This window comes from Crinia signifera, chromosome 6, assembly GCF_055691185.1.
Source record: "Crinia signifera chromosome 6, ASM5569118v1, whole genome shotgun sequence".
In the NCBI taxonomy this organism is placed as follows: domain Eukaryota; kingdom Metazoa; phylum Chordata; class Amphibia; order Anura; family Myobatrachidae; genus Crinia; species Crinia signifera.
Window position 1 is genome coordinate 58,821,122 of NC_139222.1, and position 24,702 is coordinate 58,845,823.

The following is a 24,702-nucleotide window of genomic DNA, read 5'->3' on the forward strand; positions in this document are numbered from 1 at the left end:
AAAGACTTACCTCACTGTTTAGGCCCAATTCCAACTGCTTTTGGCAGCTAAACAGTGTTGAGCCTCTTTAGTAGTTTAATTTAAGACCCCCTGCTAATATCATGTCCTGTAGGTCTTTTTACATTACCAACACATGATTTTTTTCAGTAAGCCAATACAGTTAGGAAACTTTTTTATTAGCTTACCTGGTGATAGAAGTAGAAGCGGGCAAAAAAGTGCCTGTATCTCACCTACAGCCATACCACATTGGATAGGCCCAATCTCGTCTGATCTTGGAAGCTAAGCAGTGTTGGGCCTGGTTAGTACTTGGGTGGGAGACCACATGGGAACACCAGGTGCTGTAGGTTTTTTCACATTACAGGCAAATTGTTTTTATTCTCTAGCTATTTAAATTGGAAACTTTTTCTTTTTATTGCCAGTACAGACATTTGGAAGAGGTCAAACAGACACAATAGCCATCACCTAAAGACTTACCACACTGTTTAGGCCCAATTCCAACTGCTTTTGGCAGCTAAACAGTGTTGATCCTCTTTAGTAGTTTAATTTAAGACCCCCTGCTAATATCATGTCCTGTAGGTCGTTTTACATTACCAACACATGATTTTTTTCAGTAAGCCAATACAGTTAGGAAACTTTTTTATTAGCTTACCTGGTGATAGAAGTAGAAGAGGGCAAAAAAGTGCCTGTATCTCACCTACAGCCATACCACATTGGATAGGCCCAATCTCGTCTGATCTTGGAAGCTAAGCAGTGTTGGGCCTGGTTAGTACTTGGGTGGGAGACCACATGGGAACACCAGGTGCTGTAGGTTTTTTCACATTACAGGCAAATTGTTTTTATTCTCTAGCTATTTAAATTGGAAACTTTTTCTTTTTATTGCCAGCACAGACATTTGGAAGAGGTCAAACAGACACAATAGCCATCACCTAAAGACTTACCACACTGTTTAGGCCCAACTCCAACTGCTTTTGGCAGCTAAACAGTGTTGAGCCTCTTTAGTAGTTTAATTTAAGACCCCCTGCTAATATCATGTCCTGTAGGTCTTTTTACATTATCAACACATGATTTTTTTCAGTAAGCCAATACAGTTAGGAAACTTTTTTATTAGCTTACCTGGTGATAGAAGTAGAAGAGGGCAAAAAAGTGCCTGTATCTCACCTACAGCCATACCACATTGGATAGGCCCAATCTCGTCTGATCTTGGAAGCTAAGCAGTGTTGGGCCTGGTTAGTACTTGGGTGGGAGACCACATGGGAACACCAGGTGCTGTAGGTTTTTTCACATTACAGGCAAATTGTTTTTATTCTCTAGCTATTTAAATTGGAAACTTTTTATTTTTATTGCCAGTACAGACATTTGGAAGAGGTCAAACAGACACAATAGCCATCACCTAAAGACTTACCACACTGTTTTGGCCCAATTCCAACTGCTTTTGGCAGCTAAACAGTGTTGAGCCTCTTTAGAAGTTTAATTTAAGACCCCCTGCTAATATCATGTCCTGTAGGTCTTTTTACATTACCAACACATGATTTTTTTCAGTAAGCCAATACAGTTAGGAAACTTTTTTATTAGCTTACCTGGTGATAGAAGTAGAAGAGGGCAAAAAAGTGCCTGTATCTCACCTACAGCCATACCACATTGGATAGGCCCAATCTCGTCTGATCTTGGAAACTAAGCAGTGTTGGGCCTGGTTAGTACTTGGGTGGGAGACCACATGGGAACACCAGGTGCTGTAGGTTTTTTCACATTACAGGCAAATTGTTTTTATTCTCTAGCTATTTAAATTGGAAACTTTTTCTTTTTATTGCCAGTACAGACATTTGGAAGAGGTCAAACAGACACAATAGCCATCACCTAAAGACTTACCACACTGTTTAGGCCCAATTCCAACTGCTTTTGGCAGCTAAACAGTGTTGAGCCTCTTAATAGTTTAATTTAAGACCCCCTGCTAATATCATGTCCTGTAGGTCTTTTTACATTACCAACACATGATTTTTTTCAGTAAGCCAATACAGTTAGGAAACTTTTGTATTAGCTTACCTGGTGATAGAAGTAGAAGAGGGCAAAAAAGTGAATTTAACTCACCTACAACCATACCACATTGGATAGGCCCAATCTCGTCTAATCTTGGAAGCTAAGCAGTGTTGAACCTGTTTAGTACTTGGGTGGGAGACCACATGGGAACACCAGGTGCTGTAGGTTTTTTCACATTACTGACAAATTGTTTTTATTCTCTAGCTATTTAAATTGGAAACTTTTTCTTTTTATTGACAGCACAGACATTTGGAAGAGGTCAAACAGACACAATAGCCATCACCTAAAGACTTACCACACTGTTTAGGCCCAATTCCAACTGCTTTTGGCAGCTAAACAGTGTTGAGCCTCTTTAGTAGTTTAATTTAAGACCCCCTGCTAATATCATGTCCTGTAGGTCTTTTTACATTACCAACACATGATTTTTTTCAGTAAGCCAATACAGTTAGGAAACTTTTTTATTAGCTTACCTGGTAAAAGAAGTAGAAGAGGGCAAAAAAGTGCCTGTATTTCAACTACAGCCATACCACATTGGATAGGCCCAATCTCGTCTGATCTTGGAAGCTAAGCAGTGTTGGGCCTGGTTAGTACTTGGGTGGGAGACCACATGGGAACACCAGGTGCTGTAGGTTTTTTCACATTACAGGCAAATTGTTTTTATTCTCTAGCTATTTAAATTGGAAACTTTTTCTTTTTATTGCCAGTACAGACATTTGGAAGAGGTCAAACAGACACAATAGCCATCACATAAAGACTTACCACACTGTTTAGGCCCAATTCCAACTGCTTTTGGCAGCTAAACAGTGTTGAGCCCCTTTAGTAGTTTAATTTAAGACCCCCTGCTAATATCATGTCCTGTAGGTCTTTTTACATTACCAACACATGATTTTTTTCAGTAAGCCAATACAGTTAGGAAACTTTTTTATTAGCTTACCAGGTGATAGAAGTAGAAGAGGGCAAAAAAGTGCCTGTATTTCACCTACAGCCATACCACATTGGATAGGCCCAATCTCGTCTGTTCTTGGAAGCTAAGCAGTGTTGGGCCTGGTTAGTACTTGGGTAAGAGACCACATGGGAACACCAGGTGCTGTAGGTTTTTTCACATTACAGGCAAATTGTTTTTATTCTCTAGCTATTTATATTGGAAACTTTTTCTTTTTATTGCCAGCACAGACATTTGGAAGAGGTCAAACAGACACAATAGCCATCACCTAAAGACTTACCACACTGTTTAGGCTCAATTCCAACTGCTTTTGGCAGCTAAACAGTGTTGAGCCTCTTTTGTAGTTTAATTTAAGACCCCCTGCTAATATCATGTCCTGTAGGTCTTTTTACATTACCAACACATGACTTTTTTCAGTAAGCCAATACAGTTAGGAAACTTTTGTATTAGCTTACCTGGTGATAGAAGTAGAAGAGGGCAAAAAAGTGCCTTTAACTCACCTACAGCAATACCACATTGGATAGGCCCAATCTCGTCTGATCTTGGAAGCTAAGCAGTGTTGGGCCTGGTTAGTACTTGGGTGGGAGACCACATGGGAACACCAGGTGCTGTAGGTTTTTTCACATTACTGGCAAATTGTTTTTATTCTCTAGCTATTTAAATTTGAAACTTTTTCTTTTTATTGCCAGCACAGACATTTGGAAGAGGTCAAACAGACACAATAGCCATCACCTAAAGACTTACCTCACTGTTTAGGCCCAATTCCAACTGCTTTTGGCAGCTAAACAGTGTTGAGCCTCTTTAGTAGTTTAATTTAAGACCCCCTGCTAATATCATGTCCTGTAGGTCTTTTTACATTACCAACACATGATTTTTTTCAGTAAGCCAATACAGTTAGGAAACTTTTTTATTAGCTTACCTGGTGATAGAAGTAGAAGAGGGCAAAAAAGTGCCTGTATCTCAACTACAGCCATACCACATTGGATAGGCCCAATCTCGTCTGAACTTGGAAGCTAAGCAGTTTTGGGCCTGGTTAGTACTTGGGTGGGAGACCACATGGGAACACCAGGTGCTGTAGGATTTTTCACATTACAGGCAAATTGTTTTTATTCTCTAGCTATTTAAATTGGAAACTTTTTATTTTTATTGCCAGTACAGACATTTGGAAGAGGTCAAACAGACACAATAGCCATCACCTAAAGACTTACCACACTGTTTAGGCCCAATTCCAACTGCTTTTGGCAGCTAAACAGTGTTGGGCCTCTTTAGTAGTTTAATATAAGACTCCCTGCTAATATCATGTCCTGTAGGTCTTTTTACATTACCAACACATGATTTTTTTCAGTAAGCCAATACAGTTAGGAAACTTTTTTATTAGCTTACCTGGTGATAGAAGTAGAAGAGGGCAAAAAAGTGCCTGTATCTCACCTACAGCCATACCACATTGGATAGGCCCAATCTCGTCTGATCTTGGAAGCTAAGCAGTGTTGGGCCTGGTTAGTACTTGGGTGGGAGACCACATGGGAACACCAGGTGCTGTAGATTTTTTCACATTACAGGCAAATTGTTTTTATTCTCTAGCTATTTAAATTGGAAACTTTTTCTTTTTATTGCCAGTACAGACATTTGGAAGAGGTCAAACAGACACAATAGCCATCACCTAAAGACTTACCACACTGTTTAGGCCCAATTCCAACTGCTTTTGGCAGCTAAACAGTGTTGATCCTCTTTAGTAGTTTAATTTAAGACCCCCTGCTAATATCATGTCCTGTAGGTCATTTTACATTACCAACACATGATTTTTTTCAGTAAGTCAATACAGTTAGGAAACTTTTTTATTAGCTTACCTGGTGATAGAAGTAGAAGAGGGCAAAAAAGTGCCTGTATCTCACCTAGAGCCATACCACATTGGATAGGCCCAATCTCGTCTGATCTTGGAAGCTAAGCAGTGTTGGGCCTGGTTAGTACTTGGGTGGGAGACCACATGGGAACACCAGGTGCTGTAGGTTTTTTCACATTACAGGCAAATTGTTTTTATTCTCTAGCTATTTAAATTGGAAACTTTTTCTTTTTATTGCCAGCACAGACATTTGGAAGAGGTCAAACAGACACAATAGCCATCACCTAAAGACTTACCACACTGTTTAGGCCCAACTCCAACTGCTTTTGGCAGCTAAACAGTGTTGAGCCTCTTTAGTAGTTTAATTTAAGACCCCCTGCTAATATCATGTCCTGTAGGTCTTTTTACATTATCAACACATGATTTTTTTCAGTAAGCCAATACAGTTAGGAAACTTTTTTATTAGCTTACCTGGTGATAGAAGTAGAAGAGGGCAAAAAAGTGCCTGTATCTCACCTACAGCCATACCACATTGGATAGGCCCAATCTCGTCTGATCTTGGAAGCTAAGCAGTGTTGGGCCTGGTTAGTACTTGGGTGGGAGACCACATGGGAACACCAGGTGCTGTAGGTTTTTTCACATTACAGGCAAATTGTTTTTATTCTCTAGCTATTTAAATTGGAAACTTTTTCTTTTTATTGCCAGTACAGACATTTGGAAGAGGTCAAACAGACACAATAGCCATCACCTAAAGACTTACCACACTGTTTTGGCCCAATTCCAACTGCTTTTGGCAGCTAAACAGTGTTGAGCCTCTTTAGTAGTTTAATTTAAGACCCCCTGCTAATATCATGTCCTGTAGGTCTTTTTACATTACCAACACATGATTTTTTTTCAGTAAGCCAATACAGTTAGGAAACTTTTGTATTAGCTTACCTGGTGATAGAAGTAGAAGAGGGCAAAAAAGTGCCTTTAACTCACCTACAGCCATACCATATTGGATAGGCCCAATCTCGTCTGATCTTGGAAGCTAAGCAGTGTTGGGCCTGGTTAGTACTTGGGTGGGAGACCACATGGGAACACCAGGTGCTGTAGGTTTTTTCACATTACAGGCAAATTGTTTTTATTCTCTAGCTATTTAAATTGGAAACTTTTTCTTTTTATTGCCAGTACAGACATTTGGAAGAGGTCAAACAGACACAATAGCCATCACCTAAAGACTTACCACACTGTTTAGGCCCAATTCCAACTGCTTTTGGCAGCTAAACAGTGTTGAGCCTCTTTAGTAGTTTAATTTAAGACCCCCTGCTAATATCATGTCCTGTAGGTCTTTTTACATTACCAACACATGATTTTTTTCAGTAAGCCAATACAGTTAGGAAACTTTTTTATTAGCTTACCTGGTGATAGAAGTAGAAGAGGGCAAAAAAGTGCCTGTATCTCACCTACAGCCATACCACATTGGATAGGCCCAATCTCGTCTGATCTTGGAAGCTAAGCAGTGTTGAACCTGTTTAGTACTTGGGTGGGAGACCACATGGGAACACCAGGTGCTGTAGGTTTTTTCACATTACAGGCAAATTGTTTTTATTCTCTAGCTATTTAAATTGGAAACTTTTTCTTTTTATTGCCAGTACAGACATTTGGAAGAGGTCAAACAGACACAATAGCCATCACCTAAAGACTTACCACACTGTTTAGGCCCAATTCCAACTGCTTTTGGCAGCTAAACAGTGTTGATCCTCTTTAGTAGTTTAATTTAAGACCCCCTGCTAATATCATGTCCTGTAGGTCGTTTTACATTACCAACACATGATTTTTTTCAGTAAGCCAATACAGTTAGGAAACTTTTTTATTAGCTTACCTGGTGATAGAAGTAGAAGAGGGCAAAAAAGTGCCTGTATCTCACCTAGAGCCATACCACATTGGATAGGCCCAATCTCGTCTGATCTTGGAAGCTAAGCAGTGTTGGGCCTGGTTAGTACTTGGGTGGGAGACCACATGGGAACACCAGGTGCTGTAGGTTTTTTCACATTACAGGCAAATTGTTTTTATTCTCTAGCTATTTAAATTGGAAACTTTTTCTTTTTATTGCCAGCACAGACATTTGGAAGAGGTCAAACAGACACAATAGCCATCACCTAAAGACTTACCACACTGTTTAGGCCCAACTCCAACTGCTTTTGGCAGCTAAACAGTGTTGAGCCTCTTTAGTAGTTTAATTTAAGACCCCCTGCTAATATCATGTCCTGTAGGTCTTTTTACATTATCAACACATGATTTTTTTCAGTAAGCCAATACAGTTAGGAAACTTTTTTATTAGCTTACCTGGTGATAGAAGTAGAAGAGGGCAAAAAAGTGCCTGTATCTCACCTACAGCCATACCACATTGGATAGGCCCAATCTCGTCTGATCTTGGAAGCTAAGCAGTGTTGGGCCTGGTTAGTACTTGGGTGGGAGACCACATGGGAACACCAGGTGCTGTAGGTTTTTTCACATTACAGGCAAATTGTTTTTATTCTCTAGCTATTTAAATTGGAAACTTTTTCTTTTTATTGCCAGTACAGACATTTGGAAGAGGTCAAACAGACACAATAGCCATCACCTAAAGACTTACCACACTGTTTAGGCCCAATTCCAACTGCTTTTGGCAGCTAAACAGTGTTGATCCTCTTTAGTAGTTTAATTTAAGACCCCCTGCTAATATCATGTCCTGTAGGTCATTTTACATTACCAACACATGATTTTTTTCAGTAAGTCAATACAGTTAGGAAACTTTTTTATTAGCTTACCTGGTGATAGAAGTAGAAGAGGGCAAAAAAGTGCCTGTATCTCACCTAGAGCCATACCACATTGGATAGGCCCAATCTCGTCTGATCTTGGAAGCTAAGCAGTGTTGGGCCTGGTTAGTACTTGGGTGGGAGACCACATGGGAACACCAGGTGCTGTAGGTTTTTTCACATTACAGGCAAATTGTTTTTATTCTCTAGCTATTTAAATTGGAAACTTTTTCTTTTTATTGCCAGCACAGACATTTGGAAGAGGTCAAACAGACACAATAGCCATCACCTAAAGACTTACCACACTGTTTAGGCCCAACTCCAACTGCTTTTGGCAGCTAAACAGTGTTGAGCCTCTTTAGTAGTTTAATTTAAGACCCCCTGCTAATATCATGTCCTGTAGGTCTTTTTACATTATCAACACATGATTTTTTTCAGTAAGCCAATACAGTTAGGAAACTTTTTTATTAGCTTACCTGGTGATAGAAGTAGAAGAGGGCAAAAAAGTGCCTGTATCTCACCTAGAGCCATACCACATTGGATAGGCCCAATCTCGTCTGATCTTGGAAGCTAAGCAGTGTTGGGCCTGGTTAGTACTTGGGTGGGAGACCACATGGGAACACCAGGTGCTGTAGGTTTTTTCACATTACAGGCAAATTGTTTTTATTCTCTAGCTATTTAAATTGGAAACTTTTTCTTTTTATTGCCAGCACAGACATTTGGAAGAGGTCAAACAGACACAATAGCCATCACCTAAAGACTTACCACACTGTTTAGGCCCAACTCCAACTGCTTTTGGCAGCTAAACAGTGTTGAGCCTCTTTAGTAGTTTAATTTAAGACCCCCTGCTAATATCATGTCCTGTAGGTCTTTTTACATTATCAACACATGATTTTTTTCAGTAAGCCAATACAGTTAGGAAACTTTTTTATTAGCTTACCTGGTGATAGAAGTAGAACAGGGCAAAAAAGTGCCTGTATCTCACCTACAGCCATACCACATTGGATAGGCCCAATCTCGTCTGATCTTGGAAGCTAAGCAGTGTTGGGCCTGGTTAGTACTTGGGTGGGAGACCACATGGGAACACCAGGTGCTGTAGGTTTTTTCACATTACAGGCAAATTGTTTTTATTCTCTAGCTATTTAAATTGGAAACTTTTTCTTTTTATTGCCAGTACAGACATTTGGAAGAGGTCAAACAGACACAATAGCCATCACCTAAAGACTTACCACACTGTTTTGGCCCAATTCCAACTGCTTTTGGCAGCTAAACAGTGTTGAGCCTCTTTAGTAGTTTAATTTAAGACCCCCTGCTAATATCATGTCCTGTAGGTCTTTTTACATTACCAACACATGATTTTTTTCAGTAAGCCAATACAGTTAGGAAACTTTTGTATTAGCTTACCTGGTGATAGAAGTAGAAGAGGGCAAAAAAGTGCCTGTATCTCACCTACAGCCATACCACATTGGATAGGCCCAATCTCGTCTGATCTTGGAAGCTAAGCAGTGTTGGGCCTGGTTAGTACTTGGGTGGGAGACCACATGGGAACACCAGGTGCTGTAGGTTTTTTCACATTACAGGCAAATTGTTTTTATTCTCTAGCTATTTAAATTGGAAACTTTTTCTTTTTATTGCCAGTACAGACATTTGGAAGAGGTCAAACAGACACAATAGCCATCACCTAAAGACTTACCACACTGTTTTGGCCCAATTCCAACTGCTTTTGGCAGCTAAACAGTGTTGAGCCTCTTTAGTAGTTTAATTTAAGACCCCCTGCTAATATCATGTCCTGTAGGTCTTTTTACATTACCAACACATGATTTTTTTCAGTAAGCCAATACAGTTAGGAAACTTTTGTATTAGCTTACCTGGTGATAGAAGTAGAAGAGGGCAAAAAAGTGAATTTAACTCACCTACAACCATACCACATTGGGTAGGCCCAATCTCGTCTAATCTTGGAAGTTAAGCAGTGTTGAACCTGGTTAGTACTTGGGTGGGAGACCACATGGGACCACCAGGTGCTGTAGGTTTTTTCACATTACTGGCAAATTGTTTTTATTCTCTAGCTATTTATATTGGAAACTTTTTCATTTTATTGCCAGCACAGACATTTGGAAGAGGTCAAACAGACACAATAGCCATCACCTAAAGACTTACCACAATGTTTAGGCTCAATTCCAACTGCTTTTGGCAGCTAAACAGTGTTGATCCTCTTTAGTAGTTTAATTTAAGACCCCCTGCTAATATCATGTCCTGTAGGTCTTTTTACATTACCAACACATGATTTTTTTCAGTAAGCCAATACAGTTAGGAAACTTTTGTATTAGCTTACCTGGTAATAGAAGTAGAAGAGGGCAAAAAAGTGGCTTTAACTCACCTACAGCCATACCACATTGGATAGGCCCAATCTCGTCTGCTCTTGGAAGCTAAGCAGTGTTGGGCCTGGTTAGTACTTGGGTGGGAGACCACATGGGAACACCAGGTGCTGTAGGTTTTTTCACATTACTGGCAAATTGTTTTTATTCTCTAGCTATTTAAATTGGAAACTTTTTCTTTTTATTGACAGCACAGACATTTGGAAGAGGTCAAACAGACACAATAGCCATCACCTAAAGACTTACCACACTGTTTAGGCCCAATTCCAACTGCTTTTGGCAGCTAAACAGTGTTGAGCCTCTTTAGTAGTTTAATTTAAGACCCCCTGCTAATATCATGTACTGTATGTCTTTTTACATTACCAACACATGATTTTTTTCAGTAAGCCAATACAGTTAGGAAACTTTTGTATTAGCTTACCTGGTGATAGAAGTAGAAGAGGGCAAAAAAGTGCCTGTATCTCACCTTCAGCCATACCACATTGGATAGGCCCAATCTCGTCTGATCTTGGAAGCTAAGCAGTGTTGGGCCTGGTTAGTACTTGGGTGGGAGACCACATGGGAACACCAGGTGCTGTAGGTTTTTTCACATTACAGGCAAATTGTTTTTATTCTCTAGCTATTTAAATTGGAAACTTTTTCTTTTTATTGCCAGTACAGACATTTGGAAGAGGTCAAACAGACACAATAGCCATCACCTAATGACTTACCACACTGTTTAGGCCCAATTCCAACTGCTTTTGGCAGCTAAACAGTGTTGAGCCTCTTTAGTAGTTTAATTTAAGACCCCCTGCTAATATCATGTCCTGTAGGTCTTTTTACATTACCAACACATGATTTTTTTCAGTAAGCCAATACAGTTAGGAAACTTTTTTATTAGCTTACCTGGTGATAGAAGTAGAAGCGGGCAAAAAAGTGCCTGTATCTCACCTACAGCCATACCACATTGGATAGGCCCAATCTCGTCTGATCTTGGAAGCTAAGCAGTGTTGGGCCTGGTTAGTACTTGGGTGGGAGACCACATGGGAACACCAGGTGCTGTAGGTTTTTTCACATTACAGGCAAATTGTTTTTATTCTCTAGCTATTTAAATTGGAAACTTTTTCTTTTTATTGCCAGTACAGACATTTGGAAGAGGTCAAACAGACACAATAGCCATCACCTAAAGACTTACCACACTGTTTAGGCCCAATTCCAACTGCTTTTGGCAGCTAAACAGTGTTGATCCTCTTTAGTAGTTTAATTTAAGACCCCCTGCTAATATCATGTCCTGTAGGTCGTTTTACATTACCAACACATGATTTTTTTCAGTAAGCCAATACAGTTAGGAAACTTTTTTATTAGCTTACCTGGTGATAGAAGTAGAAGAGGGCAAAAAAGTGCCTGTATCTCACCTACAGCCATACCACATTGGATAGGCCCAATCTCGTCTGATCTTGGAAGCTAAGCAGTGTTGGGCCTGGTTAGTACTTGGGTGGGAGACCACATGGGAACACCAGGTGCTGTAGGTTTTTTCACATTACAGGCAAATTGTTTTTATTCTCTAGCTATTTAAATTGGAAACTTTTTCTTTTTATTGCCAGCACAGACATTTGGAAGAGGTCAAACAGACACAATAGCCATCACCTAAAGACTTACCACACTGTTTAGGCCCAACTCCAACTGCTTTTGGCAGCTAAACAGTGTTGAGCCTCTTTAGTAGTTTAATTTAAGACCCCCTGCTAATATCATGTCCTGTAGGTCTTTTTACATTATCAACACATGATTTTTTTCAGTAAGCCAATACAGTTAGGAAACTTTTTTATTAGCTTACCTGGTGATAGAAGTAGAAGAGGGCAAAAAAGTGCCTGTATCTCACCTACAGCCATACCACATTGGATAGGCCCAATCTCGTCTGATCTTGGAAGCTAAGCAGTGTTGGGCCTGTTTAGTACTTGGGTGGGAGACCACATGGGAACACCAGGTGCTGTAGGTTTTTTCACATTACAGGCAAATTGTTTTTATTCTCTAGCTATTTAAATTGGAAACTTTTTATTTTTATTGCCAGTACAGACATTTGGAAGAGGTCAAACAGACACAATAGCCATCACCTAAAGACTTACCACACTGTTTTGGCCCAATTCCAACTGCTTTTGGCAGCTAAACAGTGTTGAGCCTCTTTAGTAGTTTAATTTAAGACCCCCTGCTAATATCATGTCCTGTAGGTCTTTTTACATTACCAACACATGATTTTTTTCAGTAAGCCAATACAGTTAGGAAACTTTTTTATTAGCTTACCTGGTGATAGAAGTAGAAGAGGGCAAAAAAGTGCCTGTATCTCACCTACAGCCATACCACATTGGATAGGCCCAATCTCGTCTGATCTTGGAAACTAAGCAGTGTTGGGCCTGGTTAGTACTTGGGTGGGAGACCACATGGGAACACCAGGTGCTGTAGGTTTTTTCACATTACAGGCAAATTGTTTTTATTCTCTAGCTATTTAAATTGGAAACTTTTTCTTTTTATTGCCAGTACAGACATTTGGAAGAGGTCAAACAGACACAATAGCCATCACCTAAAGACTTACCACACTGTTTAGGCCCAATTCCAACTGCTTTTGGCAGCTAAACAGTGTTGAGCCTCTTAATAGTTTAATTTAAGACCCCCTGCTAATATCATGTCCTGTAGGTCTTTTTACATTACCAACACATGATTTTTTTCAGTAAGCCAATACAGTTAGGAAACTTTTGTATTAGCTTACCTGGTGATAGAAGTAGAAGAGGGCAAAAAAGTGAATTTAACTCACCTACAACCATACCACATTGGATAGGCCCAATCTCGTCTAATCTTGGAAGCTAAGCAGTGTTGAACCTGTTTAGTACTTGGGTGGGAGACCACATGGGAACACCAGGTGCTGTAGGTTTTTTCACATTACTGGCAAATTGTTTTTATTCTCTAGCTATTTAAATTGGAAACTTTTTCTTTTTATTGACAGCACAGACATTTGGAAGAGGTCAAACAGACACAATAGCCATCACCTAAAGACTTACCACACTGTTTAGGCCCAATTCCAACTGCTTTTGGCAGCTAAACAGTGTTGAGCCTCTTTAGTAGTTTAATTTAAGACCCCCTGCTAATATCATGTCCTGTAGGTCTTTTTACATTACCAACACATGATTTTTTTCAGTAAGCCAATACAGTTAGGAAACTTTTTTATTAGCTTACCTGGTAAAAGAAGTAGAAGAGGGCAAAAAAGTGCCTGTATTTCAACTACAGCCATACCACATTGGATAGGCCCAATCTCGTCTGATCTTGGAAGCTAAGCAGTGTTGGGCCTGGTTAGTACTTGGGTGGGAGACCACATGGGAACACCAGGTGCTGTAGGTTTTTTCACATTACAGGCAAATTGTTTTTATTCTCTAGCTATTTAAATTGGAAACTTTTTCTTTTTATTGCCAGTACAGACATTTGGAAGAGGTCAAACAGACACAATAGCCATCACATAAAGACTTACCACACTGTTTAGGCCCAATTCCAACTGCTTTTGGCAGCTAAACAGTGTTGAGCCCCTTTAGTAGTTTAATTTAAGACCCCCTGCTAATATCATGTCCTGTAGGTCTTTTTACATTACCAACACATGATTTTTTTCAGTAAGCCAATACAGTTAGGAAACTTTTTTATTAGCTTACCAGGTGATAGAAGTAGAAGAGGGCAAAAAAGTGCCTGTATTTCACCTACAGCCATACCACATTGGATAGGCCCAATCTCGTCTGTTCTTGGAAGCTAAGCAGTGTTGGGCCTGGTTAGTACTTGGGTAAGAGACCACATGGGAACACCAGGTGCTGTAGGTTTTTTCACATTACAGGCAAATTGTTTTTATTCTCTAGCTATTTATATTGGAAACTTTTTCTTTTTATTGCCAGCACAGACATTTGGAAGAGGTCAAACAGACACAATAGCCATCACCTAAAGACTTACCACACTGTTTAGGCTCAATTCCAACTGCTTTTGGCAGCTAAACAGTGTTGAGCCTCTTTTGTAGTTTAATTTAAGACCCCCTGCTAATATCATGTCCTGTAGGTCTTTTTACATTACCAACACATGACTTTTTTCAGTAAGCCAATACAGTTAGGAAACTTTTGTATTAGCTTACCTGGTGATAGAAGTAGAAGAGGGCAAAAAAGTGCCTTTAACTCACCTACAGCAATACCACATTGGATAGGCCCAATCTCGTCTGATCTTGGAAGCTAAGCAGTGTTGGGCCTGGTTAGTACTTGGGTGGAAGACCACATGGGAACACCAGGTGCTGTAGGTTTTTTCACATTACTGGCAAATTGTTTTTATTCTCTAGCTATTTAAATTTGAAACTTTTTCTTTTTATTGCCAGCACAGACATTTGGAAGAGGTCAAACAGACACAATAGCCATCACCTAAAGACTTACCTCACTGTTTAGGCCCAATTCCAACTGCTTTTGGCAGCTAAACAGTGTTGAGCCTCTTTAGTAGTTTAATTTAAGACCCCCTGCTAATATCATGTCCTGTAGGTCTTTTTACATTACCAACACATGATTTTTTTCAGTAAGCCAATACAGTTAGGAAACTTTTTTATTAGCTTACCTGGTGATAGAAGTAGAAGCGGGCAAAAAAGTGCCTGTATCTCACCTACAGCCATACCACATTGGATAGGCCCAATCTCGTCTGATCTTGGAAGCTAAGCAGTGTTGGGCCTGGTTAGTACTTGGGTGGGAGACCACATGGGAACACCAGGTGCTGTAGGTTTTTTCACATTACAGGCAAATTGTTTTTATTCTCTAGCTATTTAAATTGGAAACTTTTTCTTTTTATTGCCAGTACAGACATTTGGAAGAGGTCAAACAGACACAATAGCCATCACCTAAAGACTTACCACACTGTTTAGGCCCAATTCCAACTGCTTTTGGCAGCTAAACAGTGTTGATCCTCTTTAGTAGTTTAATTTAAGACCCCCTGCTAATATCATGTCCTGTAGGTCGTTTTACATTACCAACACATGACTTTTTTCAGTAAGCCAATACAGTTAGGAAACTTTTGTATTAGCTTACCTGGTGATAGAAGTAGAAGAGGGCAAAAAAGTGCCTGTATCTCACCTACAGCCATACCACATTGGATAGGCCCAATCTCGTCTGATCTTGGAAGCTAAGCAGTGTTGGGCCTGGTTAGTACTTGGGTGGGAGACCACATGGGAACACCAGGTGCTGTAGGTTTTTTCACATTACAGGCAAATTGTTTTTATTCTCTAGCTATTTAAATTGGAAACTTTTTCTTTTTATTGCCAGCACAGACATTTGGAAGAGGTCAAACAGACACAATAGCCATCACCTAAAGACTTACCACACTGTTTAGGCCCAACTCCAACTGCTTTTGGCAGCTAAACAGTGTTGAGCCTCTTTAGTAGTTTAATTTAAGACCCCCTGCTAATATCATGTCCTGTAGGTCTTTTTACATTATCAACACATGATTTTTTTCAGTAAGCCAATACAGTTAGGAAACTTTTTTATTAGCTTACCTGGTGATAGAAGTAGAAGAGGGCAAAAAAGTGCCTGTATCTCACCTACAGCCATACCACATTGGATAGGCCCAATCTCGTCTGATCTTGGAAGCTAAGCAGTGTTGGGCCTGGTTAGTACTTGGGTGGGAGACCACATGGGAACACCAGGTGCTGTAGGTTTTTTCACATTACAGGCAAATTGTTTTTATTCTCTAGCTATTTAAATTGGAAACTTTTTATTTTTATTGCCAGTACAGACATTTGGAAGAGGTCAAACAGACACAATAGCCATCACCTAAAGACTTACCACACTGTTTTGGCCCAATTCCAACTGCTTTTGGCAGCTAAACAGTGTTGAGCCTCTTAATAGTTTAATTTAAGACCCCCTGCTAATATCATGTCCTGTAGGTCTTTTTACATTACCAACACATGATTTTTTTCAGTAAGCCAATACAGTTAGGAAACTTTTGTATTAGCTTACCTGGTGATAGAAGTAGAAGAGGGCAAAAAAGTGAATTTAACTCACCTACAACCATACCACATTGGATAGGCCCAATCTCGTCTAATCTTGGAAGCTAAGCAGTGTTGAACCTGTTTAGTACTTGGGTGGGAGACCACATGGGAACACCAGGTGCTGTAGGTTTTTTCACATTACTGGCAAATTGTTTTTATTCTCTAGCTATTTAAATTGGAAACTTTTTCTTTTTATTGACAGCACAGACATTTGGAAGAGGTCAAACAGACACAATAGCCATCACCTAAAGACTTACCACACTGTTTAGGCCCAATTCCAACTGCTTTTGGCAGCTAAACAGTGTTGAGCCTCTTTAGTAGTTTAATTTAAGACCCCCTGCTAATATTATGTCCTGTAGGTCTTTTTACATTACCAACACATGATTTTTTTCAGTAAGCCAATACAGTTAGGAAACTTTTTTATTAGCTTACCTGGTAAAAGAAGTAGAAGAGGGCAAAAAAGTGCCTGTATTTCAACTACAGCCATACCACATTGGATAGGCCCAATCTCGTCTGATCTTGGAAGCTAAGCAGTGTTGGGCCTGGTTAGTACTTGGGTGGAAGACCACATGGGAACACCAGGTGCTGTAGGTTTTTTCACATTACTGGCAAATTGTTTTTATTCTCTAGCTATTTAAATTTGAAACTTTTTCTTTTTATTGCCAGCACAGACATTTGGAAGAGGTCAAACAGACACAATAGCCATCACCTAAAGACTTACCTCACTGTTTAGGCCCAATTCCAACTGCTTTTGGCAGCTAAACAGTGTTGAGCCTCTTTAGTAGTTTAATTTAAGACCCCCTGCTAATATCATGTCCTGTAGGTCTTTTTACATTACCAACACATGATTTTTTTCAGTAAGCCAATACAGTTAGGAAACTTTTTTATTAGCTTACCTGGTGATAGAAGTAGAAGCGGGCAAAAAAGTGCCTGTATCTCACCTACAGCCATACCACATTGGATAGGCCCAATCTCGTCTGATCTTGGAAGCTAAGCAGTGTTGGGCCTGGTTAGTACTTGGGTGGGAGACCACATGGGAACACCAGGTGCTGTAGGTTTTTTCACATTACAGGCAAATTGTTTTTATTCTCTAGCTATTTAAATTGGAAACTTTTTCTTTTTATTGCCAGTACAGACATTTGGAAGAGGTCAAACAGACACAATAGCCATCACCTAAAGACTTACCACACTGTTTAGGCCCAATTCCAACTGCTTTTGGCAGCTAAACAGTGTTGATCCTCTTTAGTAGTTTAATTTAAGACCCCCTGCTAATATCATGTCCTGTAGGTCGTTTTACATTACCAACACATGACTTTTTTCAGTAAGCCAATACAGTTAGGAAACTTTTGTATTAGCTTACCTGGTGATAGAAGTAGAAGAGGGCAAAAAAGTGCCTGTATCTCACCTACAGCCATACCACATTGGATAGGCCCAATCTCGTCTGATCTTGGAAGCTAAGCAGTGTTGGGCCTGGTTAGTACTTGGGTGGGAGACCACATGGGAACACCAGGTGCTGTAGGTTTTTTCACATTACAGGCAAATTGTTTTTATTCTCTAGCTATTTAAATTGGAAACTTTTTCTTTTTATTGCCAGCACAGACATTTGGAAGAGGTCAAACAGACACAATAGCCATCACCTAAAGACTTACCACACTGTTTAGGCCCAACTCCAACTGCTTTTGGCAGCTAAACAGTGTTGAGCCTCTTTAGTAGTTTAATTTAAGACCCCCTGCTAATATCATGTCCTGTAGGTCTTTTTACATTATCAACACATGATTTTTTTCAGTAAGCCAATACAGTTAGGAAACTTTTTTATTAGCTTACCTGGTGATAGAAGTAGAAGAGGGCAAAAAAGTGCCTGTATCTCACCTACAGCCATACCACATTGGATAGGCCCAATCTCGTCTGATCTTGGAAGCTAAGCAGTGTTGGGCCTGGTTAGTACTTGGGTGGGAGACCACATGGGAACACCAGGTGCTGTAGGTTTTTTCACATTACAGGCAAATTGTTTTTATTCTCTAGCTATTTAAATTGGAAACTTTTTATTTTTATTGCCAGTACAGACATTTGGAAGAGGTCAAACAGACACAATAGCCATCACCTAAAGACTTACCACACTGTTTTGGCCCAATTCCAACTGCTTTTGGCAGCTAAACAGTGTTAAGCCTCTTAATAGTTTAATTTAAGACCCCCTGCTAATATCATGTCCTGTAGGTCTTTTTACATTACCAACACATGATTTTTTTCAGTAAGCCAATACAGTTAGGAAACTTTTGTATTAGCTTACCTGGTGATAGAAGTAGAAGAGGGCAAAAAAGTGAATTTAACTCACCTACAACCATACCACATTGGATAGGCCCAATCTCGTCTAATCTTGGAAGCTAAGCAGTGTTGAACCTGTTTAGTACTTGGGTGGGAGACCACATGGGAACACCAGGTGCTGTAGGTTTTTTCACATTACTGGCAAATTGTTTTTATTCTCTAGCTATTTAAATTGGAAACTTTTTCTTTTTATTGACAGCACAGACATTTGGAAGAGGTCAAACAGACACAATAGCCATCACCTAAAGACTTACCACACTGTTTAGGCCCAATTCCAACTGCTTTTGGCAGCTAAACAGTGTTGAGCCTCTTTAGTAGTTTAATTTAAGACCCCCTGCTAATATTATGTCCTGTAGGTCTTTTTACATTACCAACACATGATTTTTTTCAGTAAGCCAATACAGTTAGGAAACTTTTTTATTAGCTTACCTGGTAAAAGAAGTAGAAGAGGGCAAAAAAGTGCCTGTATTTCAACTACAGCCATACCACATTGGATAGGCCCAATCTCGTCTGATCTTGGAAGCTAAGCAGTGTTGGGCCTGGTTAGTACTTGGGTGGGAGACCACATGGGAACACCAGGTGCTGTAGGTTTTTTCACATTACAGGCAAATTGTTTTTATTCTCTAGCTATTTAAATTGGAAACTTTTTCTTTTTATTGCCAGTACAGACATTTGGAAGAGGTCAAACAGACACAATAGCCATCACATAAAGACTTACCACACTGTTTAGGCCCAATTCCAACTGCTTTTGGCAGCTAAACAGTGTTGAGCCCCTTTAGTAGTTTAATTTAAGACCCCCTGCTAATATCATGTCCTGTAGGTCTTTTTACATTACCAACACATGATTTTTTTCAGTAAGCCAATACAGTTAGGAAACTTTTTTATTAGCTTACCAGGTGATAGAAGTAGAAGAGGGCAAAAAAGTGCCTGTATTTCACCTACAGCCATACCACATTGGATAGGCCCAATCTCGTCTGTTCTTGGAAGCTAAGCAGTGTTGGGCCTGGTTAGTACTTGGGTAAGAGACCACATGGGAACACCAGGTGCTGTAGGTTTTTTCACATTACAGGCAAATTGTTTTTATTCTCTAGCTATTTATATTGGAAACTTTTTCTTTTTATTGCCAGCACAGACATTTGGAAGAGGTCAAACAGACACAATAGCCATCACCTAAAGACTTACCACACTGTTTAGGCTCAATTCCAACTGCTTTTGGCAGCTAAACAGTGTTGAGCCTCTTTTGTAGTTTAATTTAAGACCCCCTGCTAATATCATGTCCTGTAGGTCTTTTTACATTACCAACACATGACTTTTTTCAGTAAGCCAATACAGTTAGGAAACTTTTGTATTAGCTTACCCGGTGATAGAAGTAGAAGAGGGCAAAAAAGTGCCTTTAACTCACCTACAGCAATACCACATTGGATAGGCCCAATCTCGTCTGATCTTGGAAGCTAAGCAGTGTTGGGCCTGGTTAGTACTTGGGTGGGAGACCACATGGGAACACCAGGTGCTGTAGGTTTTTTCACATTACTGGCAAATTGTTTTTATTCTCTAGCTATTTAAATTTGAAACTTTTTCTTTTTATTGCCAGCACAGACATTTGGAAGAGGTCAAACAGACACAATAGCCATCACCTAAAGACTTACCTCACTGTTTAGGCCCAATTCCAACTGCTTTTGGCAGCTAAACAGTGTTGAGCCTCTTTAGTAGTTTAATTTAAGACCCCCTGCTAATATCATGTCCTGTAGGTCTTTTTACATTACCAACACATGATTTTTTTCAGTAAGCCAATACAGTTAGGAAACTTTTTTATTAGCTTACCTGGTGATAGAAGTAGAAGCGGGCAAAAAAGTGCCTGTATCTCACCTACAGCCATACCACATTGGATAGGCCCAATCTCGTCTGATCTTGGAAGCTAAGCAGTGTTGGGCCTGGTTAGTACTTGGGTGGGAGACCACATGGGAACACCAGGTGCTGTAGGTTTTTTCACATTACAGGCAAATTGTTTTTATTCTCTAGCTATTTAAATTGGAAACTTTTTCTTTTTATTGCCAGTACAGACATTTGGAAGAGGTCAAACAGACACAATAGCCATCACCTAAAGACTTACCACACTGTTTAGGCCCAATTCCAACTGCTTTTGGCAGCTAAACAGTGTTGATCCTCTTTAGTAGTTTAATTTAAGACCCCCTGCTAATATCATGTCCTGTAGGTCGTTTTACATTACCAACACATGATTTTTTTCAGTAAGCCAATACAGTTAGGAAACTTTTTTATTAGCTTACCTGGTGATAGAAGTAGAAGAGGGCAAAAAAGTGCCTGTATCTCACCTACAGCCATACCACATTGGATAGGCCCAATCTCGTCTGATCTTGGAAGCTAAGCAGTGTTGGGCCTGGTTAGTACTTGGGTGGGAGACCACATGGGAACACCAGGTGCTGTAGGTTTTTTCACATTACAGGCAAATTGTTTTTATTCTCTAGCTATTTAAATTGGAAACTTTTTCTTTTTATTGCCAGCACAGACATTTGGAAGAGGTCAAACAGACACAATAGCCATCACCTAAAGACTTACCACACTGTTTAGGCCCAACTCCAACTGCTTTTGGCAGCTAAACAGTGTTGAGCCTCTTTAGTAGTTTAATTTAAGACCCCCTGCTAATATCATGTCCTGTAGGTCTTTTTACATTATCAACACATGATTTTTTTCAGTAAGCCAATACAGTTAGGAAACTTTTTTATTAGCTTACCTGGTGATAGAAGTAGAAGAGGGCAAAAAAGTGCCTGTATCTCACCTACAGCCATACCACATTGGATAGGCCCAATCTCGTCTGATCTTGGAAGCTAAGCAGTGTTGGGCCTGGTTAGTACTTGGGTGGGAGACCACATGGGAACACCAGGTGCTGTAGGTTTTTTCACATTACAGGCAAATTGTTTTTATTCTCTAGCTATTTAAATTGGAAACTTTTTATTTTTATTGCCAGTACAGACATTTGGAAGAGGTCAAACAGACACAATAGCCATCACCTAAAGACTTACCACACTGTTTTGGCCCAATTCCAACTGCTTTTGGCAGCTAAACAGTGTTGAGCCTCTTTAGAAGTTTAATTTAAGACCCCCTGCTAATATCATGTCCTGTAGGTCTTTTTACATTACCAACACATGATTTTTTTCAGTAAGCCAATACAGTTAGGAAACTTTTTTATTAGCTTACCTGGTGATAGAAGTAGAAGAGGGCAAAAAAGTGCCTGTATCTCACCTACAGCCATACCACATTGGATAGGCCCAATCTCGTCTGATCTTGGAAACTAAGCAGTGTTGGGCCTGGTTAGTACTTGGGTGGGAGACCACATGGGAACACCAGGTGCTGTAGGTTTTTTCACATTACAGGCAAATTGTTTTTATTCTCTAGCTATTTAAATTGGAAACTTTTTCTTTTTATTGCCAGTACAGACATTTGGAAGAGGTCAAACAGACACAATAGCCATCACCTAAAGACTTACCACACTGTTTAGGCCCAATTCCAACTGCTTTTGGCAGCTAAACAGTGTTGAGCCTCTTAATAGTTTAATTTAAGACCCCCTGCTAATATCATGTCCTGTAGGTCTTTTTACATTACCAACACATGATTTTTTTCAGTAAGCCAATACAGTTAGGAAACTTTTGTATTAGCTTACCTGGTGATAGAAGTAGAAGAGGGCAAAAAAGTGAATTTAACTCACCTACAACCATACCACATTGGATAGGCCCAATCTCGTCTAATCTTGGAAGCTAAGCAGTGTTGAACCTGTTTAGTACTTGGGTGGGAGACCACATGGGAACACCAGGTGCTGTAGGTTTTTTCACATTACTGACAAATTGTTTTTATTCTCTAGCTATTTAAATTGGAAACTTTTTCTTTTTATTGACAGCACAGACATTTGGAAGAGGTCAAACAGACACAATAGCCATCACCTAAAGACTTACCACACTGTTTAGGCCCAATTCCAACTGCTTTTGGCAGCTAAACAGTGTTGAGCCTCTTTAGTAGTTTAATTTAAGACCCCCTGCTAATATCATGTCCTGTAGGTCTTTTTACATTACCAACACATGATTTTTTTCAGTAAGCCAATACAGTTAGGAAACTTTTTTATTAGCTTACCTGGTAAAAGAAGTAGAAGAGGGCAAAAAAGTGCCTGTATTTCAACTACAGCCATACCACATTGGATAGGCCCAATCTCGTCTGATCTTGGAAGCTAAGCAGTGTTGGGCCTGGTTAGTACTTGGGTGGGAGACCACATGGGAACACCAGGTGCTGTAGGTTTTTTCACATTACAGGCAAATTGTTTTTATTCTCTAGCTATTTAAATTGGAAACTTTTTCTTTTTATTGCCAGTACAGACATTTGGAAGAGGTCAAACAGACACAATAGCCATCACATAAAGACTTACCACACTGTTTAGGCCCAATTCCAACTGCTTTTGGCAGCTAAACAGTGTTGAGCCCCTTTAGTAGTTTAATTTAAGACCCCCTGCTAATATCATGTCCTGTAGGTCTTTTTACATTACCAACACATGATTTTTTTCAGTAAGCCAATACAGTTAGGAAACTTTTTTATTAGCTTACCAGGTGATAGAAGTAGAAGAGGGCAAAAAAGTGCCTGTATTTCACCTACAGCCATACCACATTGGATAGGCCCAATCTCGTCTGTTCTTGGAAGCTAAGCAGTGTTGGGCCTGGTTAGTACTTGGGTAAGAGACCACATGGGAACACCAGGTGCTGTAGGTTTTTTCACATTACAGGCAAATTGTTTTTATTCTCTAGCTATTTATATTGGAAACTTTTTCTTTTTATTGCCAGCACAGACATTTAGAAGAGGTCAAACAGACACAATAGCCATCACCTAAAGACTTACCACACTGTTTAGGCTCAATTCCAACTGCTTTTGGCAGCTAAACAGTGTTGAGCCTCTTTTGTAGTTTAATTTAAGACCCCCTGCTAATATCATGTCCTGTAGGTCTTTTTACATTACCAACACATGACTTTTTTCAGTAAGCCAATACAGTTAGGAAACTTTTGTATTAGCTTACCTGGTGATAGAAGTAGAAGAGGGCAAAAAAGTGCCTTTAACTCACCTACAGCAATACCACATTGGATAGGCCCAATCTCGTCTAATCTTGGAAGCTAAGCAGTGTTGGGCCTGGTTAGTACTTGGGTGGGAGACCACATGGGAACACCAGGTGCTGTAGGTTTTTTCACATTACTGGCAAATTGTTTTTATTCTCTAGCTATTTAAATTTGAAACTTTTTCTTTTTATTGCCAGCACAGACATTTGGAAGAGGTCAAACAGACACAATAGCCATCACCTAAAGACTTACCTCACTGTTTAGGCCCAATTCCAACTGCTTTTGGCAGCTAAACAGTGTTGAGCCTCTTTAGTAGTTTAATTTAAGACCCCCTGCTAATATCATGTCCTGTAGGTCTTTTTACATTACCAACACATGATTTTTTTCAGTAAGCCAATACAGTTAGGAAACTTTTTTATTAGCTTACCTGGTGATAGAAGTAGAAGAGGGCAAAAAAGTGCCTGTATCTCAACTACAGCCGTACCACATTGGATAGGCCCAATCTCGTCTGAACTTGGAAGCTAAGCAGTTTTGGGCCTGGTTAGTACTTGGGTGGGAGACCACATGGGAACACCAGGTGCTGTAGGATTTTTCACATTACAGGCAAATTGTTTTTATTCTCTAGCTATTTAAATTGGAAACTTTTTATTTTTATTGCCAGTACAGACATTTGGAAGAGGTCAAACAGACACAATAGCCATCACCTAAAGACTTACCACACTGTTTAGGCCCAATTCCAACTGCTTTTGGCAGCTAAACAGTGTTGGGCCTCTTTAGTAGTTTAATATAAGACTCCCTGCTAATATCATGTCCTGTAGGTCTTTTTACATTACCAACACATGATTTTTTTCAGTAAGCCAATACAGTTAGGAAACTTTTTTATTAGCTTACCTGGTGATAGAAGTAGAAGAGGGCAAAAAAGTGCCTGTATCTCACCTACAGCCATACCACATTGGATAGGCCCAATCTCGTCTGATCTTGGAAGCTAAGCAGTGTTGGGCCTGGTTAGTACTTGGGTGGGAGACCACATGGGAACACCAGGTGCTGTAGATTTTTTCACATTACAGGCAAATTGTTTTTATTCTCTAGCTATTTAAATTGGAAACTTTTTCTTTTTATTGCCAGTACAGACATTTGGAAGAGGTCAAACAGACACAATAGCCATCACCTAAAGACTTACCACACTGTTTAGGCCCAATTCCAACTGCTTTTGGCAGCTAAACAGTGTTGATCCTCTTTAGTAGTTTAATTTAAGACCCCCTGCTAATATCATGTCCTGTAGGT

At 39.7% G+C, this 24,702-nt stretch overlaps 40 non-coding genes and 13 pseudogenes across 40 annotated transcripts; all 53 read left to right on the top strand.

Moving 5' to 3' along the window:
* Positions 1 to 228: 228 nt before the first annotated feature.
* On the top strand, positions 229 to 347 carry LOC146012955 (5S ribosomal RNA). Its single transcript, XR_014445946.1, has one exon. It is a non-coding gene; the product is annotated as a 5S ribosomal RNA (ribosomal RNA).
* A 345-nt stretch (positions 348 to 692) lies between these two features.
* LOC146012956 (5S ribosomal RNA) lies at positions 693 to 811 on the top strand. The gene has a single exon (XR_014445947.1). It is a non-coding gene; the product is annotated as a 5S ribosomal RNA (ribosomal RNA).
* Positions 812 to 1,156: 345 nt separating this feature from the next.
* On the top strand, positions 1,157 to 1,275 carry LOC146012957 (5S ribosomal RNA). Its single transcript, XR_014445948.1, has one exon. It is a non-coding gene; the product is annotated as a 5S ribosomal RNA (ribosomal RNA).
* Positions 1,276 to 1,620: 345 nt separating this feature from the next.
* On the top strand, positions 1,621 to 1,739 carry LOC146017227 (5S ribosomal RNA). Its single transcript, XR_014450098.1, has one exon. It is a non-coding gene; the product is annotated as a 5S ribosomal RNA (ribosomal RNA).
* Positions 1,740 to 2,083: 344 nt separating this feature from the next.
* LOC146011449 (5S ribosomal RNA) lies at positions 2,084 to 2,202 on the top strand (annotated as a pseudogene).
* Positions 2,203 to 2,547: 345 nt separating this feature from the next.
* On the top strand, positions 2,548 to 2,666 carry LOC146015211 (5S ribosomal RNA). The gene has a single exon (XR_014448138.1). It is a non-coding gene; the product is annotated as a 5S ribosomal RNA (ribosomal RNA).
* Positions 2,667 to 3,011: 345 nt separating this feature from the next.
* On the top strand, positions 3,012 to 3,130 carry LOC146011164 (5S ribosomal RNA; annotated as a pseudogene).
* A 345-nt stretch (positions 3,131 to 3,475) lies between these two features.
* Positions 3,476 to 3,594, top strand: LOC146014729 (5S ribosomal RNA). Its single transcript, XR_014447673.1, has one exon. It is a non-coding gene; the product is annotated as a 5S ribosomal RNA (ribosomal RNA).
* A 345-nt stretch (positions 3,595 to 3,939) lies between these two features.
* Positions 3,940 to 4,058, top strand: LOC146010592 (5S ribosomal RNA; annotated as a pseudogene).
* Positions 4,059 to 4,403: 345 nt separating this feature from the next.
* Positions 4,404 to 4,522, top strand: LOC146015290 (5S ribosomal RNA). The gene has a single exon (XR_014448216.1). It is a non-coding gene; the product is annotated as a 5S ribosomal RNA (ribosomal RNA).
* Positions 4,523 to 4,867: 345 nt separating this feature from the next.
* On the top strand, positions 4,868 to 4,986 carry LOC146015517 (5S ribosomal RNA). The gene has a single exon (XR_014448436.1). It is a non-coding gene; the product is annotated as a 5S ribosomal RNA (ribosomal RNA).
* A 345-nt stretch (positions 4,987 to 5,331) lies between these two features.
* Positions 5,332 to 5,450, top strand: LOC146012958 (5S ribosomal RNA). Its single transcript, XR_014445949.1, has one exon. It is a non-coding gene; the product is annotated as a 5S ribosomal RNA (ribosomal RNA).
* Positions 5,451 to 5,796: 346 nt separating this feature from the next.
* LOC146014694 (5S ribosomal RNA) lies at positions 5,797 to 5,915 on the top strand. Its single transcript, XR_014447640.1, has one exon. It is a non-coding gene; the product is annotated as a 5S ribosomal RNA (ribosomal RNA).
* Positions 5,916 to 6,260: 345 nt separating this feature from the next.
* Positions 6,261 to 6,379, top strand: LOC146010658 (5S ribosomal RNA; annotated as a pseudogene).
* A 345-nt stretch (positions 6,380 to 6,724) lies between these two features.
* LOC146015518 (5S ribosomal RNA) lies at positions 6,725 to 6,843 on the top strand. Its single transcript, XR_014448437.1, has one exon. It is a non-coding gene; the product is annotated as a 5S ribosomal RNA (ribosomal RNA).
* A 345-nt stretch (positions 6,844 to 7,188) lies between these two features.
* Positions 7,189 to 7,307, top strand: LOC146012960 (5S ribosomal RNA). The gene has a single exon (XR_014445951.1). It is a non-coding gene; the product is annotated as a 5S ribosomal RNA (ribosomal RNA).
* A 345-nt stretch (positions 7,308 to 7,652) lies between these two features.
* LOC146015520 (5S ribosomal RNA) lies at positions 7,653 to 7,771 on the top strand. Its single transcript, XR_014448439.1, has one exon. It is a non-coding gene; the product is annotated as a 5S ribosomal RNA (ribosomal RNA).
* Positions 7,772 to 8,116: 345 nt separating this feature from the next.
* LOC146015521 (5S ribosomal RNA) lies at positions 8,117 to 8,235 on the top strand. The gene has a single exon (XR_014448440.1). It is a non-coding gene; the product is annotated as a 5S ribosomal RNA (ribosomal RNA).
* A 345-nt stretch (positions 8,236 to 8,580) lies between these two features.
* LOC146012961 (5S ribosomal RNA) lies at positions 8,581 to 8,699 on the top strand. Its single transcript, XR_014445952.1, has one exon. It is a non-coding gene; the product is annotated as a 5S ribosomal RNA (ribosomal RNA).
* A 345-nt stretch (positions 8,700 to 9,044) lies between these two features.
* Positions 9,045 to 9,163, top strand: LOC146012962 (5S ribosomal RNA). The gene has a single exon (XR_014445953.1). It is a non-coding gene; the product is annotated as a 5S ribosomal RNA (ribosomal RNA).
* Positions 9,164 to 9,508: 345 nt separating this feature from the next.
* LOC146011556 (5S ribosomal RNA) lies at positions 9,509 to 9,627 on the top strand (annotated as a pseudogene).
* A 345-nt stretch (positions 9,628 to 9,972) lies between these two features.
* LOC146015735 (5S ribosomal RNA) lies at positions 9,973 to 10,091 on the top strand. Its single transcript, XR_014448647.1, has one exon. It is a non-coding gene; the product is annotated as a 5S ribosomal RNA (ribosomal RNA).
* A 345-nt stretch (positions 10,092 to 10,436) lies between these two features.
* Positions 10,437 to 10,555, top strand: LOC146015267 (5S ribosomal RNA). Its single transcript, XR_014448193.1, has one exon. It is a non-coding gene; the product is annotated as a 5S ribosomal RNA (ribosomal RNA).
* A 345-nt stretch (positions 10,556 to 10,900) lies between these two features.
* Positions 10,901 to 11,019, top strand: LOC146012963 (5S ribosomal RNA). The gene has a single exon (XR_014445954.1). It is a non-coding gene; the product is annotated as a 5S ribosomal RNA (ribosomal RNA).
* Positions 11,020 to 11,364: 345 nt separating this feature from the next.
* Positions 11,365 to 11,483, top strand: LOC146012964 (5S ribosomal RNA). The gene has a single exon (XR_014445955.1). It is a non-coding gene; the product is annotated as a 5S ribosomal RNA (ribosomal RNA).
* A 345-nt stretch (positions 11,484 to 11,828) lies between these two features.
* Positions 11,829 to 11,947, top strand: LOC146014888 (5S ribosomal RNA). The gene has a single exon (XR_014447829.1). It is a non-coding gene; the product is annotated as a 5S ribosomal RNA (ribosomal RNA).
* A 345-nt stretch (positions 11,948 to 12,292) lies between these two features.
* LOC146017239 (5S ribosomal RNA) lies at positions 12,293 to 12,411 on the top strand. The gene has a single exon (XR_014450109.1). It is a non-coding gene; the product is annotated as a 5S ribosomal RNA (ribosomal RNA).
* A 344-nt stretch (positions 12,412 to 12,755) lies between these two features.
* LOC146011450 (5S ribosomal RNA) lies at positions 12,756 to 12,874 on the top strand (annotated as a pseudogene).
* Positions 12,875 to 13,219: 345 nt separating this feature from the next.
* Positions 13,220 to 13,338, top strand: LOC146015212 (5S ribosomal RNA). Its single transcript, XR_014448139.1, has one exon. It is a non-coding gene; the product is annotated as a 5S ribosomal RNA (ribosomal RNA).
* Positions 13,339 to 13,683: 345 nt separating this feature from the next.
* On the top strand, positions 13,684 to 13,802 carry LOC146011165 (5S ribosomal RNA; annotated as a pseudogene).
* A 345-nt stretch (positions 13,803 to 14,147) lies between these two features.
* LOC146016607 (5S ribosomal RNA) lies at positions 14,148 to 14,266 on the top strand. Its single transcript, XR_014449493.1, has one exon. It is a non-coding gene; the product is annotated as a 5S ribosomal RNA (ribosomal RNA).
* A 345-nt stretch (positions 14,267 to 14,611) lies between these two features.
* LOC146012965 (5S ribosomal RNA) lies at positions 14,612 to 14,730 on the top strand. Its single transcript, XR_014445956.1, has one exon. It is a non-coding gene; the product is annotated as a 5S ribosomal RNA (ribosomal RNA).
* A 345-nt stretch (positions 14,731 to 15,075) lies between these two features.
* LOC146012966 (5S ribosomal RNA) lies at positions 15,076 to 15,194 on the top strand. The gene has a single exon (XR_014445957.1). It is a non-coding gene; the product is annotated as a 5S ribosomal RNA (ribosomal RNA).
* Positions 15,195 to 15,539: 345 nt separating this feature from the next.
* Positions 15,540 to 15,658, top strand: LOC146012967 (5S ribosomal RNA). The gene has a single exon (XR_014445958.1). It is a non-coding gene; the product is annotated as a 5S ribosomal RNA (ribosomal RNA).
* A 344-nt stretch (positions 15,659 to 16,002) lies between these two features.
* On the top strand, positions 16,003 to 16,121 carry LOC146011451 (5S ribosomal RNA; annotated as a pseudogene).
* A 345-nt stretch (positions 16,122 to 16,466) lies between these two features.
* LOC146016846 (5S ribosomal RNA) lies at positions 16,467 to 16,585 on the top strand. Its single transcript, XR_014449729.1, has one exon. It is a non-coding gene; the product is annotated as a 5S ribosomal RNA (ribosomal RNA).
* A 345-nt stretch (positions 16,586 to 16,930) lies between these two features.
* On the top strand, positions 16,931 to 17,049 carry LOC146012968 (5S ribosomal RNA). Its single transcript, XR_014445959.1, has one exon. It is a non-coding gene; the product is annotated as a 5S ribosomal RNA (ribosomal RNA).
* A 345-nt stretch (positions 17,050 to 17,394) lies between these two features.
* On the top strand, positions 17,395 to 17,513 carry LOC146012969 (5S ribosomal RNA). Its single transcript, XR_014445960.1, has one exon. It is a non-coding gene; the product is annotated as a 5S ribosomal RNA (ribosomal RNA).
* A 345-nt stretch (positions 17,514 to 17,858) lies between these two features.
* On the top strand, positions 17,859 to 17,977 carry LOC146012971 (5S ribosomal RNA). The gene has a single exon (XR_014445962.1). It is a non-coding gene; the product is annotated as a 5S ribosomal RNA (ribosomal RNA).
* Positions 17,978 to 18,321: 344 nt separating this feature from the next.
* On the top strand, positions 18,322 to 18,440 carry LOC146011452 (5S ribosomal RNA; annotated as a pseudogene).
* A 345-nt stretch (positions 18,441 to 18,785) lies between these two features.
* LOC146015213 (5S ribosomal RNA) lies at positions 18,786 to 18,904 on the top strand. The gene has a single exon (XR_014448141.1). It is a non-coding gene; the product is annotated as a 5S ribosomal RNA (ribosomal RNA).
* A 345-nt stretch (positions 18,905 to 19,249) lies between these two features.
* LOC146011166 (5S ribosomal RNA) lies at positions 19,250 to 19,368 on the top strand (annotated as a pseudogene).
* Positions 19,369 to 19,713: 345 nt separating this feature from the next.
* Positions 19,714 to 19,832, top strand: LOC146014730 (5S ribosomal RNA). Its single transcript, XR_014447674.1, has one exon. It is a non-coding gene; the product is annotated as a 5S ribosomal RNA (ribosomal RNA).
* Positions 19,833 to 20,177: 345 nt separating this feature from the next.
* Positions 20,178 to 20,296, top strand: LOC146012972 (5S ribosomal RNA). Its single transcript, XR_014445963.1, has one exon. It is a non-coding gene; the product is annotated as a 5S ribosomal RNA (ribosomal RNA).
* A 345-nt stretch (positions 20,297 to 20,641) lies between these two features.
* On the top strand, positions 20,642 to 20,760 carry LOC146012973 (5S ribosomal RNA). Its single transcript, XR_014445964.1, has one exon. It is a non-coding gene; the product is annotated as a 5S ribosomal RNA (ribosomal RNA).
* Positions 20,761 to 21,105: 345 nt separating this feature from the next.
* Positions 21,106 to 21,224, top strand: LOC146012974 (5S ribosomal RNA). Its single transcript, XR_014445965.1, has one exon. It is a non-coding gene; the product is annotated as a 5S ribosomal RNA (ribosomal RNA).
* Positions 21,225 to 21,569: 345 nt separating this feature from the next.
* LOC146017252 (5S ribosomal RNA) lies at positions 21,570 to 21,688 on the top strand. Its single transcript, XR_014450124.1, has one exon. It is a non-coding gene; the product is annotated as a 5S ribosomal RNA (ribosomal RNA).
* A 344-nt stretch (positions 21,689 to 22,032) lies between these two features.
* LOC146011453 (5S ribosomal RNA) lies at positions 22,033 to 22,151 on the top strand (annotated as a pseudogene).
* A 345-nt stretch (positions 22,152 to 22,496) lies between these two features.
* Positions 22,497 to 22,615, top strand: LOC146015214 (5S ribosomal RNA). The gene has a single exon (XR_014448142.1). It is a non-coding gene; the product is annotated as a 5S ribosomal RNA (ribosomal RNA).
* A 345-nt stretch (positions 22,616 to 22,960) lies between these two features.
* Positions 22,961 to 23,079, top strand: LOC146011167 (5S ribosomal RNA; annotated as a pseudogene).
* A 345-nt stretch (positions 23,080 to 23,424) lies between these two features.
* On the top strand, positions 23,425 to 23,543 carry LOC146017403 (5S ribosomal RNA). Its single transcript, XR_014450276.1, has one exon. It is a non-coding gene; the product is annotated as a 5S ribosomal RNA (ribosomal RNA).
* A 345-nt stretch (positions 23,544 to 23,888) lies between these two features.
* Positions 23,889 to 24,007, top strand: LOC146011137 (5S ribosomal RNA; annotated as a pseudogene).
* A 345-nt stretch (positions 24,008 to 24,352) lies between these two features.
* Positions 24,353 to 24,471, top strand: LOC146015291 (5S ribosomal RNA). The gene has a single exon (XR_014448217.1). It is a non-coding gene; the product is annotated as a 5S ribosomal RNA (ribosomal RNA).
* The last annotated feature ends 231 nt before the right edge of the window (positions 24,472 to 24,702 follow it).